We start from the raw sequence: 16,608 nt of genomic DNA, 5'->3' as shown, positions 1-16,608 counted from the left end.
CCTTAGATAGTTTCTATAATATTACACGTATAATGTGTGAATATACTATTTTATTAAAAACGAAATTTTAAAAGTTTGGTTAGTTAGTTGGTAGTATGGAATTATCAATTATACTATAATTGTTAGATCTTTTTAGAAATGCAGTAGATTAGAACTGTTATATCTAATATTAAAGAATTCTCATATTTTAATATCTAAAATACTACAAAAAAATATGAGACTTGAATACAATCAACGACATATTACAGCTAAACGTTTATATGAGTAGTTCTAAAGATACGAAAATTACGCAATCTTAAATCTTAATTTATTTTAATTAAAATACATAGTCATACAAATATAAAAAAATTAAAATATTAAATAAGACTTAGGCATTGCATAGGTTATAACCTTGTATGTATATTATGTACTTAATTTAACTCGTCTTAAAATGAGAATTGAGACCAAAACTCAACTCAAAACTTTTCTCTACTATTAGTCTTATTCACAATATTTTTCAAATACCTATTTCACTTCCAAACTTATTACCGATCACCTTCGTTCTCACTTCAGCCTCTTTCCGACCACCCTCTAGCCACCTCACTACAGTTCAAATCTGATCCTGCCTATGACCACATCATATTCGTACATTCATCTTCCTTGCCACCTCTCTTTCGTCTTCGACGATTTCAAATTTGTTCATCATCCCTCTCCCGACCATTTTTCATGCCGGCGTGATAACCTTGTTAGGTGTAAACCCAATAGATAATATGAGTTTGGTGATAGAAAATTATTTTTATAACAAGAATGGATAATAATTATATGGGTAGACAATAATTGTCATAATCGGATTGGATAATAATTGTATGGGTTGACAATTATTATTGTAATCGGATTAGGTTTGTCTTGTTGGCTAAGTTTTAGATAGCTATATAAAGATAATCATATTATGTTTGATAGGTATGGTTAAGATATGTAGTCGTCTAGTATAAAAAATTGTATTGTTTAGACGTGTCGATAATTTTTTAAATATTAATATTATATAGAGGGTACATGATCATCTCGCATCAAATGACAGTAATATTATTTAAATATCATAAAAAATATGTATAATGGAAACACTTTCGATATTCACCAAAGATATGAAAAATCTATGTTATCAGAAGAATAGGTATAATTTTTTATATATTTAAGATGAAAAAGAGAAATGCTAGAGTCTCGAAAACTCTTCCCAAATACTGATGTGGAAGGGATATACTTGGTAACTTTTATAATAATGAGATGGGACACACGTGCATTCATATGCGTCCCCAAATTAAAATATGACAATTTGTGAAGATTGTATGGCACATACAGGTGCTTAAGTAATATCCACAGGGTCTTTAGTTAAAACTGATGAAATCCCTATGATCTACCCCAGCTTGTAGCCTCTCACCATCTAAATGTGGTTCTTGGGTGGTGAACACAGTTTCTTGAACTATGTCACGTGATTTTTGAAACACTTGAGAAGAAGATTCAAGTGTTTCATTGTATGAAGGAGAATTTGAGATATAAGAGTTGTGATATTAGCATTGAGTGTTGGCAGCTCCCCCTGAATGGATGAAGGAGCTTCAATTGATGTGCTCTCTGTGTGTGTGCCAACCATATTTCTTCTTTCACCAACTTGAAAGTGCTAAAGTTGGGGTGTAGACTCTATACAGATTGCACTAGGGAGAGTGCTTTATTCAATAGAGACACCTTGTTGAGAATGTTCCCCTAGAATCTGTTTATTTCCCTCTTTTCCAACTGCATCCTTTTGGGAGGATACAGAGGTAGCTTCGTGAATGGTCAGCTTAATTTTCTTTGTCTTATTTGGCTTCTTGACCAGGTGAGACTCTAGTTGGATTTGATCCTCACCACTCTCATTTATGACATTTAAAGGTGTATGCTTTCTCTTTTTTTACTAACTTCACCCTTTTGAAAGGATGAAACAGATGATTCCCTAGCTTCTAATGGTAGAGAAGAATTGGTCACAGTTGTGGAAGGCCCCTGTTGGTTATCCTGTGTTTGTACTTTCAGAGGTGCAAGAGTCATAACTGATTTAGAAACTACACTTGACCTCATGTCAGTCATAGGGTAGGGGTAGGTCCTAAATCTTTCTAACATGAAGTTAGTGAGATTTAGTGCTACTTCCACCTTATTCTTTGTAGTAAGTGACCCAAATAAAATTTTGGAACACTTTCTTACAATTGCATCTTTTGTTTCTATCAATACCTTCAAGTATATGTATGTCTGTAACTTTATGACTTAAAGTAGACATAATAAATCTAGTAAAGAAAATTTCCTTACATCTAATCTCCAAGGGTATGGTGAGCCTGGTACTGAGTTCTTCCAGGATCAATAGCCCCACATTTATGTGCCTGTTATGAGCCGCGGAGAACATCAGTTTCTGGACCACACTGGATATATTGTCATACCCAGTCTTCCTGCAGGTGAAGGCTCTCACAATTGCATCAAAGAGAAAAGACCATTCCCTCTTGAGATTCTTCTTGTTTAGGCTGGACAGATTGATCTTCTCACTGTAGTTTATGAGATCCATAAACTTAGCTAACTCCTGTTGAGTTAGTACTTCCACCATGCTAGCTGTAGGAATGCCCAGTGCATTGTTGACATACATAGCATCAAAATCCACTTGTCTGCCTTGAATTGAGCAGTACACCACTAGGAACACCTTGGTCCTCATGCACTACAGTATTGACCACAACAGAGTTCTAGAAATTATTGAGTACATCCAAATACAGGATTGGATTGGCAGTAAGAGCACTTGCAAGATATGACTCAGAAAGAAACTTTACAAAACATTTGAAGCTATCACGAGCCTGGTTAGCATATGTGAAATCCAAGTAGTTGGTGCCTCCTTTTGGGATGAAAGCTCTAACATTGTTTACAGCCATTGTGAGTGTATGAATTTGAGTGGGTAAGAAATTTAAGAGAGAAAACACTCGAAAATGAGAGAGAATGGTTAAGGTTTGCAAAAACTAGGTCAATTGAGATCTCGAAAGCGTAAAGAGGGGTTATGTCGACATGTCTGAGTAATTATAAAAAAGATAAGTGACTTGTTGCTAAGTAAGAATAAACGGTTGAGATTTGTTTATCGAGAAGTCATGTGAATAAATAGATACATATTGAGATGTCACTGTCCTAACTCTTGTCGAGAACTAGATAGTGACTTATCGAGATGTTAAATAAATACCCAGTTTATCATGAATGGACTGAATTTTTCCATTTTTTATTTGAATAAATCAAAATAAAATTAGAATGATTTTATTTCAAAAGTATTTTACTAAAATAATTTATTAAATTAAATTATTTCAGTTCTAATTTATCGAGAAGTTTAAAATGTATACTTGTAGAGAATTCTATGAATAAACATATGTCGAGATCTCTATAAAACTTATCGAGAAGTCATAATGTGGCTTGTCGAGCAGTCCTTCGAGAAGTCAGGGAAAAGACTTATCGAGAACTCTATCGAGAAGTCTCAAAATGACTTGTCGAGAAGTCATTTAGACTTATCCAGAGCTCAGTTCTCAATTTACTTTTGTTCTTTTTAGGTTTGTCTTATATTAATTTCACATATTGAAAATGTAAATTAACAGTTAGACAATTTTTCTTAGAATTTGAAAAATTCCAAGTTGAATTTTAAATTTAGAAAAATAAATATACAGAGAATTCTGAAATATTTATAAATCATATTCAAGTTAATTTCCAATTAAATCAAATCAATTTTGACTTATCAGAAATTAATTTGCTGCAACATATTAGCTGAGTTCTTGCCTTTAGGATAAAGAATTTAACATTCCAATTTCACTAACAGCCTAGAGATAGTTGCTTCATCCAAAGGTTTAGTGAAATGTCAGCTAATTATTTTTCTGTTGGAACAAAAATGAGCTCAGTAGTACCATTTGCAGCATGTTCTCCAATAAAATGGTACCTAACATAATATGCTTGTCCTAGAATGATTAACTAGATTAACAAAAATAGATATAGCACTAGTATTATTACACATAATTGGAATTTTGTGTAACACTAAGACATAGTCCATTAATTGATTTCTAATCCAAAGCACTTGAGCACATCAACTTCCAGAAGCTATGTATTCAGCCTCAGCTGTGGAAGTTGACACAGATTGATTTTCTTACTATACCATAATACAAGTCTTTGACCAAAGAATTGACAGCTTCCACTTGTGCTTTTCCTGTCTACCCTGCATCCAGCAAAATCTGCATCTGTGTATCCAACAGCTTCAAATCTTGTTCTCTTAGGATACCATAGTCCCAAGTTTGGTGTTCTCTTTAAGTATTTAAAAATTCTCTTTACTGCCATCAAATTTGACTCTTTGGGGTTTGCTTGAAATCTAGCACACGGACATGTTGCAAACATAATATCTGGTCTACTAGTAGTTAAGTATAACAAAGATCCAATCATTCCTCTATAACCTGAAATGTCTACATTTTTTCCTTTCTTATTTTCATCTAACTTTGTAGCTGTAGACATAGGTGTTGATGCAGGTGAACAATCAATCATTTCTAAATTTCTTCAATAAATCTTTAACATACTTGGTTTGGATGATGAAGATTCTATTACTTCTTTGGCTGACTTGAAGTCCAAGAAAGTAACTTAATTCTCCCATCATGCTCATCTCATATTCACTCTGTATGAGTCTTGAAAATCTTTGACATAATTTCTCATTTGTAGAACCAAAAATGATATCATCCACATAGATTTGAACTGGGATCATATCACCACCATGCTACTTGTAGAATTAAGTCTTGTCAATTGTTCCTCTAGTGAATCCATGTTTGAGCAGAAATTCCGATAATATATCATACCAAACTCTAGGTGCTTGCTTTAATACATAGATAGCCTTTAGCAGTTGATAAACAAAGTCTGTAAATTATGGATCTTCAAAGCCAGATGGTTGTTGCACATAAACCTCTTCTTCCAACTCATTATTAAGGAATGCACTCTTTACATCCATTTGATACACTTTAAAATTTGAGTGTGCAGCAAATGCAAGAAAGATCCTTATTGCTTCAAGTCTTGCAACTAGAGCAAAAGTTTAATCAATTCCTTCTTCTTGAGAGTAGCCTTTTGCAACCAAACTTGCTTTGTTCCTTGTTACAATTCCATTTGCATCCATTTTGTTCATGTACACCCACTTTGTTCCAATTATGTTTCCGTTTTTTGGGGCAGGAACCAACTTCCAAACTTTGTTTCTCTCAATTTGATTCAGCTCTTTTTGCATGACAGATATCCAGTCAGGATCAAGTAGAGCTTCCTCAGTTTTCTTAGGCTCAATTTATGAAAGAAAATATGCATGTAGACATTCATTTGCAGTTACACTTCTAGTCCTCACTCCAGCATTCGGATCATCAATAATTGCATCTCTTGTGTGACTCCTATCCTATTTCCTGGTGTGATTTTGTTGACTTGAATTTTCTGCATTTTCTTCACCATTGATATGACTTGCAGAACTTTCTCCTCTTTCTCCCCCTGAGTTTGTGCCATCGAATTCAGGTCTATGTGATGAATTTTCATCCCCATGATTCACTTAATCAGTTGACTCTTCATTTATTCTGTTGCTTGTGTTGATCTCAGCTTCATCTTCAGAATCACTATCAATGTTTAGATTTTCAAACTTAAGGGCTTCAGCTTCATTCTCATCAAGACATTCTAAGCCTGGACACTTGTCATCATCAAAGGTCATATCGGTGCTTTCCATTATTTTCTTTTGCTCAAGAATATAAACTCTGTAGGCAGTCCTTTTCAATGAATATCCCAGAAAAATTATTTCAAAAACTTTAGAGTCAAATTTTCCAATATATTCAGAGTTGTATTTGAGCACAAAACATTTGCTTCCAAACACATGTATATGCTTGATAGTAGGCTTCCTTTTTGACAAAATTGAGTAAGGTGACTTGCCAAGATTTTTGTTGATGAGATATTTGTTTTGAGTGCAGCATGCAGTGTTGACAACTTCTTCCCAAAAACTTGTTGGCAAATTGGCATCTTGCAGCATTGTTCTAGCATCCTCAACTAGAGTTCTATTCTTCCTTTCAACTACCCCATTTTGTTGAGGTGTCCTTACAGCTGAGAACTCTTGAACAATACCCTTGTCTTTGCAGAATTCATTTAAAATTACATTCCTGAATTTTGTGACATTGTTACTCCTCAATCTTTTCACACAATTTTGATCTTCAGCCTGCTTCCCAATCTTCTTGATGGGTTCAATGATAATGTGTGGAGTTTCATCCTTTGAGTACATAAATTCCACCCAAGTGTATCTTGAGTAGTCATCCACCATTACTAGTGCATATTTCTTCCTTGAGTTAGACAAGACATTGACTGGTCCAAACAGATCCATGTGAATAAGCTGCAATGGTGCACTTATTGAATTTGCAATTTTGCTCTTATGCCTGGACCTTTTCATTTTTCCTTGTTCACAAGCTTCACAGACTTCATCTTGAGCAAATTCCAGAGTTGGCATATCTCTCACTAATTCCTTTTCCACCGGGGTATTGATTGCCTTGAAATTCAGGTGAGAGAGTTTCTTGTGCCACAATTTGCTTTGCTCAATGGATGCCTTGGTGTAGAAGTAACATGTACCATCCTTATCTGTTGAGTATAAATCTGCAACAAATAAGCTTCCTTTTCTTACTCCTTTCAAAGGAACTTCACCAATCTTTTTGCTGATAATTGAGCAGTCTTCTTTTTCAAAGTTCACCTTAAATCCCTTGTCAGTAAATTGGCTGACACTTAGAAGATTGACTTCTGAAAGGAATATGTCCTAAGTCCAATCAGGTATTAGGATTTAGGAATAACTTTTATGTAATCTGTTTTGATTTCATTGATATTAATAAAGACTTGTTTTATTTTTATTACGGGCTCTATCTATTTAAGTGTTTAAATAAGATATACCATAGTTTAGAGTAAAGCTTTTTATGGATTATGATGAGATCATAATAGTGAGACCTAAAAAGATGATAACTCTAAACTTAAATAGTTCCTGGTCATAGGATTACTAACTGGTAATTAATAATCCGCAAAGATCGGTACATACTATACTTGCTTCATTTTGAAGGATGTCTGTTCTCATAGACATTTGTGTGGTGACACTATAGCTAGTATGTAGGTGCTTATTATGGAATAAGTTCACTGAACATGACTCGCCCAGCTGAACAACTGATGGAGTTCACTCACGTGTCAGCAGTTGTTCGCTTAGTGATAGTTGTATAAGTATCCTTAGACTTGAGGTCATCATAGTCATCTTGTGTACACTGAACTATGCTTTGGTTTAGTTCTTAGTCTCCAGAGACAATTATTAGGGCTCTTCTGGGTATAGGAATTTGTACACGAAGATAGTGTATGATCAATAAAGGATCTACCCCTTCCAGTGAAGGAAGCGAATGTTCAAGGCTGATCCACTTATGCTAGTTCAGGAATCTCTGGCCAGAGTGAATGAAATTAGAAAGGAGTTTCTAATTTGCATAGAACTACGCATAGTAAATGGTAAGCAAGTGATTGAATTAGATAGGCTTGACACGAGATCCATGCCTTGTATTTAATCGGAACATTGTAGGGTAGAAGGAGTTTATTGTATGGTAACTATTCACTGACAGGTTCTTGGTATTCTAAGCAGTGAATTCATATTATCTGGATAGTCGCGATATGTTGAAAAGCATCACTCACGATGTAGAATAAATGTGATTAATTAATTAATCATATTTAATAAATTAGAGAATTTATATAAATAATGATAAAATAGTTTTATTATTATTTATTTCTACTACCGGCTTAATATTGAACCTACAGGGTCACACCATAAAAAGAGAATAATTTTTTGGTGGAGGAATTAATTAATAATGGCTAATAATTATTTATTTGTGAAATAAATAATTAATTGGCAAATTTAATAATTGATTAAATGAGATTTAATTGATTATAAATTAATTAAGAAAAGTTCTTAATATTATTAATTAAGGATTTAATTTTTGGAAATTAAATCAAGAGAGAGAATTATTTCTAAAGTGTTTAGAAAAAGGATTAATAATTAAAAGGTGTTTTAATTATTAATGAGAATAATAAATGGGATAATAATAATAATATTTATGGGAAAATTTCAGCTGAAAATTTTGCCTATAAATACACTATTATAGACCCTATTTTATTTGAACCCCAGAAACCCAAAAGTTTCAGAAAACCAAATTCTCTCCACCTCATCCTCCTCCTAAAAGTCGTTTTCTTGGTGAATACCGGTGGAGTGCTTCACACTTGAGGAGCAACTGCTAAGGATCTCTGATCGTTGTCTCCGAATTATTTTAAAGGTTAGATTCGATCCCTCGAATTTTTATTCACGATTTATATGCTTTTATTTGAATTTTGTATGTGTAAAAGTGTTTTGCCATGCCCCCGCTGCGTTTAAAAATCCAACAATGGTATCAGAGCATAGGTTGTATGCATATAGATCTGTGGTAAAAATTTCAGAATTTTATGTGCTTGTATGAATTAATTATGATTTTTACAAGTTATATTATGGATTAATTTTTCCTGATGAGAAATCGTTTCTCAGAGTAATTTTGAATGTTGATCTGGGTTCTACAAGTGTTATAGATCGTCTGGGTATTTTTTTCATAATTTTAGGATGTATAGATTTTTTATTATGAATTTTTGAAGTTGTTATAATTAAATTCGTAATTAAATAAATCTTATATATATATATTAGTTGTAAGTATATATATATTTGTGTTTGTTTCTACATCTGCATATGTGCTGTTGATTGCACGAGAGAAGCACAGACAGACATGGCAGAAGTGAGAGAAGAAAACGTGCGACTGCTGACAACAGGACAAAGGACCGCGTGTCGACCACGCGCGCGTGGGGCTCACGCGCTGGCGTGCCACGCGCGGTGCGTGGAAGACACGCGCTGGTGACGTCATGCTGACGTCATCAGATGACGTCATGCTGATGTCAGCATAGGGGTTTGGGCGCGTGGGGGAGGTCTGACACGCGCCTGACAGCGCGTGTGCGCGTGGCGGCGCGTGGGACATCTTCTCGGGGCACGTGCGGGCGCGTGGAAGCTCAGAATGGGGTGATTTTGGTGCCAATTGGATTCGTATTTTCGAGACGCTTCTAATGGTATATTATATGATGTTTTATGAAATTGTTTTGAACTGTTTATAGCTAACAAAAGTGTTTTTAAGCTGTTTTTAACTGTTTAAATTGCTTTTAAATACTTCATGTGATACATAGAGATGTATATTGCTTAGACGAATGTGCTAGATGATATAACATGCATACCTTGATGTTTATTCATGTTTATATATGTGATATATGCTTAGTTTATCATGCGATGATAGATTTAGGTGAACTTGAATGAACATAAGGCGTTTGTTAGACAACCTAGTATAGTGAAATTGTTTCATAACCTTAATAATAATATTATGAATACAATCATGAGATTCCTGTGTTTGTGAAACACGTAATTGAATATGAATTTTTGATATGAGAGAAAAGATGATTCTGTCAACAACAGATTTCTATCTGTAAGAAAGGGTTATTAAGTGACGCCTCTTGACAATACTCCACCCGATCTGGGAATCGTCTGATTATTGATTATTGATTTGAAATATTTAATTTAAAAGGAAGAATCTCTTTATAATATGATTATGATTGTAACGTAATATAATCCCTCTAAAATTAAATAATATCAAGTAGTAATTGGCCAATGATACAACGGGCTTGTGTCGGTCATAGCCTTCCAACATGATAGAAAAGTAGTTCTTATTTTTGAATCATTGTCAGTTCGTGCTACAGCCGAGGGCTTTGATTTCGAAATAAGAAATACTTGTCTATTACATAGAGATGTGTACATTGAATAAGAATCTAAAGGTCGGTACGTGCTACAGCTGTGGGCCTTTGGGGACTGATTCAACTGTACGGAATGTTGGGTTAGACTTGACTTAGAATATTGAGTTTGTCGTGCTACAGCCGAGACTCAATTATTCAAGAGGCTAAAGTTTGATTAGGGAATAACATGAGATGTAATTGACAAGAGTTGTCTGCCTATTGAACATTACATGGCGGTTCGTGCTACAGCCGGGGTCGTGTAATGGAATGTAGGATCCCTATTCTCACTAGCATTATGAATGCTTAATTTTTCACGTAGGGGGTTGAATAAATTAAGAAAACTAGTGGGAGCCACTTATGAATAAAGACCCGATTCATATAGTGTTTTTGAAATGAAATCGAATATTTGCTAAGTGTTGTTATGTGTTTATCATTTACAGATTTACTTTGTACGTTATGTCTTCTGCACTATCACTCAGGAGCATACTAGATGCTCATAAATTGATTGGTCCTAATTATGCTGACTGGCTTCGAAACTTGAGAATTGTTCTCAGGATTGAGAAGCTGGAATACGTGATTGACTCACCTAAGCCTACTGAACCTGCTAGTGATGCATATAATGATGAACATGTTGTGTATCATAGGTGGATAGATGATGCAAATGTTGCTCAATGCATCATGCTAGCTTCCATGAACATTGAGCTACAGAAGCAACATGAGCATATGGATGCTCACACTATCCTCATGCATCTACAAGAGTTGTATGATGTGGCGGGGAGGACAGCTCGATATGAGATATTGAAGGAGCTGTTCGGTTGTAGGATGTCTGAGGGATCATCTGTGAATGACCATGTACTTAAGATGATCAATTTGATTGAATGTCTTGGACAACTTGGTTTTGCCATGGATGGGGAGCTGAGCCAAGACTTGGTCTTGCAATCGCTTCCGAGTTCGTTCTCGCAGTTTGTTGTGAACTTTCACATGAATAAGTTGGATGTCAGCCTGCCTGAACTCCACAACATGTTGAAGACTGCGGAATCGAATTTTCCCCCTAAGAAGAGTTCTGTTCTTCTAATTGGTGAAGGTTCCAATCCTAAGAAAAGGAAGAGGAATTCTTCCAAGAAGAAGAAAGTAGGTGAGAAAACGCCGGTTCCACCAAAAGCTGAAGACCCCAAGAGCAAAGTTGTTTGCTTTTACTGTAACAAGGTGGGGCACTGGAAGAGGAACTGCAAGGTTTACCTTGCAGAATTGAAGAAGAAGGGTAGTGAGACTACCGCTTCTGATTCAGGTATGTTCATGATAGAAGTGAATATGTCATTTCTACTTGGGTATTCGATACCGCCTGTGGTTCTCATATCTGCAATTTGTTGCAGGGACCAAGAAGAAGTAAGACTCTTGAGGAAGAGGAGGTGATTCTACTGATGTGAAATGGAGCAAGAGTTGCTGCTGAAGATGTAGAATCATTTCATTTACATAGGCCTACGGGCAAGACTATTGTTTGAAATAATTGTTATTTTGTTCCCTCGATTGTGAGGAATATTATTCCCAAGTTAGACTTGGATGGATTTTCATTTATTATTGAGAATAATGAATGTTCTATTCTTAGAGATAATATTCTTTATGGACGTGGTGCTTTAAATAATGGTCTGTATATATGTGACATAATTTACTTCAGATTGAAAAAACTAATAAAAGAAAAGGGATGATGAAAATCTCACTTCGTTGTGGCACTGCAGTCTCCATTTAGAAGATATGGAGAGAGGACTGCAAATTTGCTAGGAATGGTACACACAGATGTATGTGGACAAATGTCTAAGCAAGCCATGGGTGGATTTTCATACTTCATTACTTTTATAGATGATAGATCTGGATTCGGATATGTGTTTGATGAAACACAAGTCTGAGGCCTTTGAAAGGTTCAAAGAATATAAGTATGAAGTGGAGAAACAACCAAACATAGTATTATAACTCTTCGATCAGATCGAGGTGGTGAATACTTTAATGGAGTGTTTCTAGATTATCTCAAAGTAAATGGTATAGTCTCTCAGTGGACTCCTCCAGATTGGTATCTGAAAGGAGAAATCGAACTTTGTTAGACATAGTTCGGTCCATGATGAGCTATGCAAATCTTCCAGTATTCCTATGGGGTTATGCATTGGAAACCTCAGCATATTTACTGAATAAGGTGCTTTCCAAAATCTGTTCCTCAAACTTCATATGAGATATGGAAAGAAAGGAAACCGAGTATTAAACACGTTAAGATTTGGGGATGTCCAGCTTATGTCAAGTAAGTTGACCCAGATAAGCTGGAATATCGATCCGTAAAATGTAGTTTTGTGGGATATCCTAAAGAGACTATAGGGTATTTCTTAAACACCGATCATCGGGTGTTTGTCTCCAGACATGTTACCTTCTTGGAAAAGGAGTTTATCCTTGAAGGAAACAGTGGGAGTAAAATTGAACTTGATGAAGTTCAAGAAGCACAAACTACTATAGATCGAGTGGAAACACCTGTTCTGACTGAACAACCTTTTGTGGAACAGCCCATTCATAGATCAGGGAGAGTGTCTCGCCAACCTGAGAGGTAATATGGCCTTGTCATTGAGAATGACAATGAGTTGTCAATCATTTGATGATGACGACCCTGTGACCTATAATGAGGCTATGAGTAGTGTTGACTCAGAGAAATGACATAGTGCCATAAAATCCAGAATGGAATCTACGTATACGGTATACAAAAGATTGATTATAGCAGATGGCCAGGTGGAGACCTATAAGGCCAGGCTTTTGGGAAAGGGATTCAAACAAAGGCAATGGATTGACTTTGATGAAACTTTTTACATGTAGCCCTGTTAAAATCAGTTCGGATTTTGCTTGCGATTAATGTGGTTTAAAGCAAGCTTCTCGTAGATGGAACATCCGTTTTGATGAGACAATCAAAGAGTTTGATTTTATCAAAAACGTGGATGAACCATGCGTCTACAAAAGGGTTAGTGGGAGCGCGATAACATTTCTTGTATTGTATTGAATTAGAGATGACACACATAACAACATAGCAGACCCACTCACAAAGCTACTTTATGAAAGTCACTTTGATCGTCAAGATGGGTATTAGATACCAGAGTGATTGGCTTTAGTACAAGTGGGAGATTGAAAGGAATATGTCCTAAGTCCAATCAGGTATTAGGATTTAGGAATAACTTTTATGTAATCTGTTTTGATTTCATTGATATTAATAAAGACTTGTTTTGTTTTTATTACGGGCTCTATCTATTTAAGTGTTTAAATAAGATATACCATAGTTTAGAGTAAAGCTTTTTATGGATTATGATGAGATCATAATAGTGAGACCTAAAAAGATGATAACTCTAAACTTAAATAGTTCCTGGTCATAGGATTACTAACTGGTAATTAATAATCCGCAAAGATCGGTACATACTATGCTTGCTTCATTTTGAAGGATGTCTGTTCTCATAGACATTTGTGTGGTGACACTATAGCTAGTATGTAGGTGCTTATTATGGAATAAGTTCACTGAACATGACTCGCCCAGCTGAACAACTGATGGAGTTCACTCACGTGTCAGCAGTTGTTCGCTTAGTGATAGTTGTACAAGTATCCTTAGACTTGAGGTCATCATAGTCATCTTGTGTACACTGAACTATGCTTTGGTTTAGTTCTTAGTCTCCAGGGACAATTATTAGGGCTCTTCTGGGTATAGGAATTTGTACACGAAGATAGTGTATGATCAATAAAGGATCTACCCCTTCCAGTGAAGGAAGCGAATGTTCAAGGCTGATCCACTTATGCTAGTTCAGGAATCTCTGGCCAGAGTGAATGAAATTAGAAAGGAGTTTCTAATTTGCATAGAACTACGCATAGTAAATGGTAAGCAAGTGATTGAATTAGATAGGCTTGACACGAGATCCATGCCTTGTATTTAATCGGAACATTGTAGGGTAGAAGGAGTTTATTGTATGGTAACTATTCACTGACAGGTTCTTGGTATTCTAAGCAGTGAATTCATATTATCCGGATAGTCGTGATATGTTGAAAAGCATCACTCACGATGTAGAATAAATGTGATTAATTAATTAATCATATTTAATAAATTAGAGAATTTATATAAATAATGATAAAATAGTTTTATTGTTATTTATTTCTACTACCGGCTTAATATTGAACCTACAGGGTCACACCATAAAAAGAGAATGATTTTTTGGTGGAGGAATTAATTAATAATGGCTAATAATTATTTATTTGTGAAATAAATAATTAATTGGCAAATTTAATAATTGATTAAATGAGATTTAATTGATTATAAATTAATTAAGAAAAGTTCTTAATATTATTAATTAAGGATTTAATTTTTGGAAATTAAATCAAGAGAGAGAATTATTTCTAAAGTGTTTAGAAAAAGGATTAATAATTAAAAGGTGTTTTAATTATTAATGAGAATAATAAATGGGATAATAATAATAATATTTATGGGAAAATTTCAGCTGAAAATTTTGCCTATAAATACACTATTATAGACCCTATTTTATTTGAACCCCAGAAACCCAAAAGTTTCAGAAAACCAAATTCTCTCCACCTCATCCTCCTCCTAAAAGTCGTTTTCTTGGTGGATACCGGTGGAGTGCTTCACACTTGAGGAGCAACTGCTAAGGATCTCTGATCGTTGTCTCCGAATTATTTTAAAGGTTAGATTCGATCCCTCGAATTTTTATTCACGATTTATATGCTTTTATTTAGATTTTGTATGTGTAAAAGTGTTTTGCCATGCCCCCGCTGCGTTTAAAAATCCAACAACTTCAAGTCTAGCAACAGTGCTACATCTTCTATGACAACATTTCCGGAAACTAGCTTGCCATATTCCATTGTGAATCCTTTATTGTTATCTCCAAAAGTCACCAATGGGCCAACCATCTCCTCAAATTGTGATAGCAGGACCTAATCATCTGACATATGTCCGGAGCATCCAATATCAATGATCAATATGACTCTCTACAGCTTGCCCTGTACACAGTGAGGATTAAGTGTGTTTAGCTACCCAAGCAGTGTTGGGTACTTTCTTCTTTTTCACTGAAGTAGGAGAAGTAGAATTTGATGATTCAAAAAGAACAGTGTTCATTGATTGATTTGCATTTTCCTTTTTAGCTGTAGATCCAATATTAACTTCTTTGAGGTCTACTCTCAGTTTATGACAACTTATCATTACTTTCATATTATAACGAATGCAATAAAAATTGTCACAGAATGAATAAGGGTCTTCAGCCTTTGGTTCATTGTATTTGCATGCTAACACTTTTGGCTCACTACAGCCTTTTTACAAAGGTGAGTTAGGTGATTGGTTGAGCCACAATTTTGACATTGTTTCCTGGGAGCATCTGCAAAAAATGTAAAGTTATTGCTCTTGTTCACTCCAATTTTTCCATTCATGTTCTTCTTCTTCTTTCTTGCATTCTCAGTCTTGATTTCCTTGATTGGTGTCTTAAAAACTTGATTGACCATGGGCTTCTTCTCAATTTTAGTGGTTGGAGTTGTTTCTGCATTTATTTTTCCACTGTCCTCATCTGCAAGTTCTTGCTTGATGATCAACTCCTCCTCACTAAAATCAACCTCACATGCCTTGAACAAAGGTGCATCTACTTTTCTCAGCATAACTGGGACATCTTGATTTGCAATTGCCTTACCTTTGTCACCTTCATTTTTCTTATTAATGTTCAAGGCATCACAGTCCAAATAAATTGCTACATTAGCACAAGGTTTGTTCATCTTATGGTATTGTCCAAACAACTGAGATGCATTTATAAAAGACTTCAATTTCACCTCATTTTTTTCCAATTTTTCCCTCAACACAGCTTCAATTTCACTTGCACAGTTGAGCTTATTTTTTAGATATTCATTTTCTTGCTTGACTGTTTGAAGCTCAACAAGTTGCAGCTCCAATTCTTGCTTTTTCAATCTCAAGTTTCTCATTAATCTTTGACAGTCTACTAACTTTCTCAATAGCTGCCACCATGCTTGTGTGGATATAAAACATCTCTACACTCATCTTTTCAACAGTTTCTTTATATTGGCTTGTATTTAAATCAACGGTAGTTAGAGTTGGTACCTCTAATTTTGATAAGGATGATTCTCCTTGCTCAAGAGCCATGAGTGCATAATTTCCAAATTCTTCTATACCATCATCTTCATCAGTGTAACGACTGAGAAATTATGATTGTTTAATATCATAATAAATGTGTATTATATGTTTTATTATATCATTAAGTGTGCTTAGTTGTAAAATATTAGCTGTTATGTGTTGTATATGTTCTGTATAATTCAGGGTATTTTTCGGGTATTTTATTGCAGCTTAAATGGTTTTATATCAAAAGTTATGCGGCCCAAACTTTGTTTTAATAGCTGATATTTCATATAAAATAATTAGCCTTATTTTTCCTAATATGGTGTATACCATATCGATTTCTAAACATCCAGTTAATTTAGAAAATTTCTCCTTTCGTGAAAAATGACTTTTTCGGGCCTCTACGAGTGCTAAAAACCCTACAAAAACCGTATTTTTATTTTTATAAAATTTTGGGACTTCCAAATATTTAATTTCTTTGCATTTTTGAATTATTCACAATTTTTGGGAAATTTTGGCATATATTTTGTATTTATTTGAAATTAAAAATTATAAATTATTCCCCATAAATTATTAATTAAGGGCCAATTAATTTTATTAAGAGGTATAAT

Source organism: Apium graveolens, chromosome 5 (genome assembly GCF_009905375.1).
Source record: "Apium graveolens cultivar Ventura chromosome 5, ASM990537v1, whole genome shotgun sequence".
NCBI lineage: Eukaryota > Viridiplantae > Streptophyta > Magnoliopsida > Apiales > Apiaceae > Apium > Apium graveolens.
Note: the sequence above shows the minus strand (reverse complement) of the source record.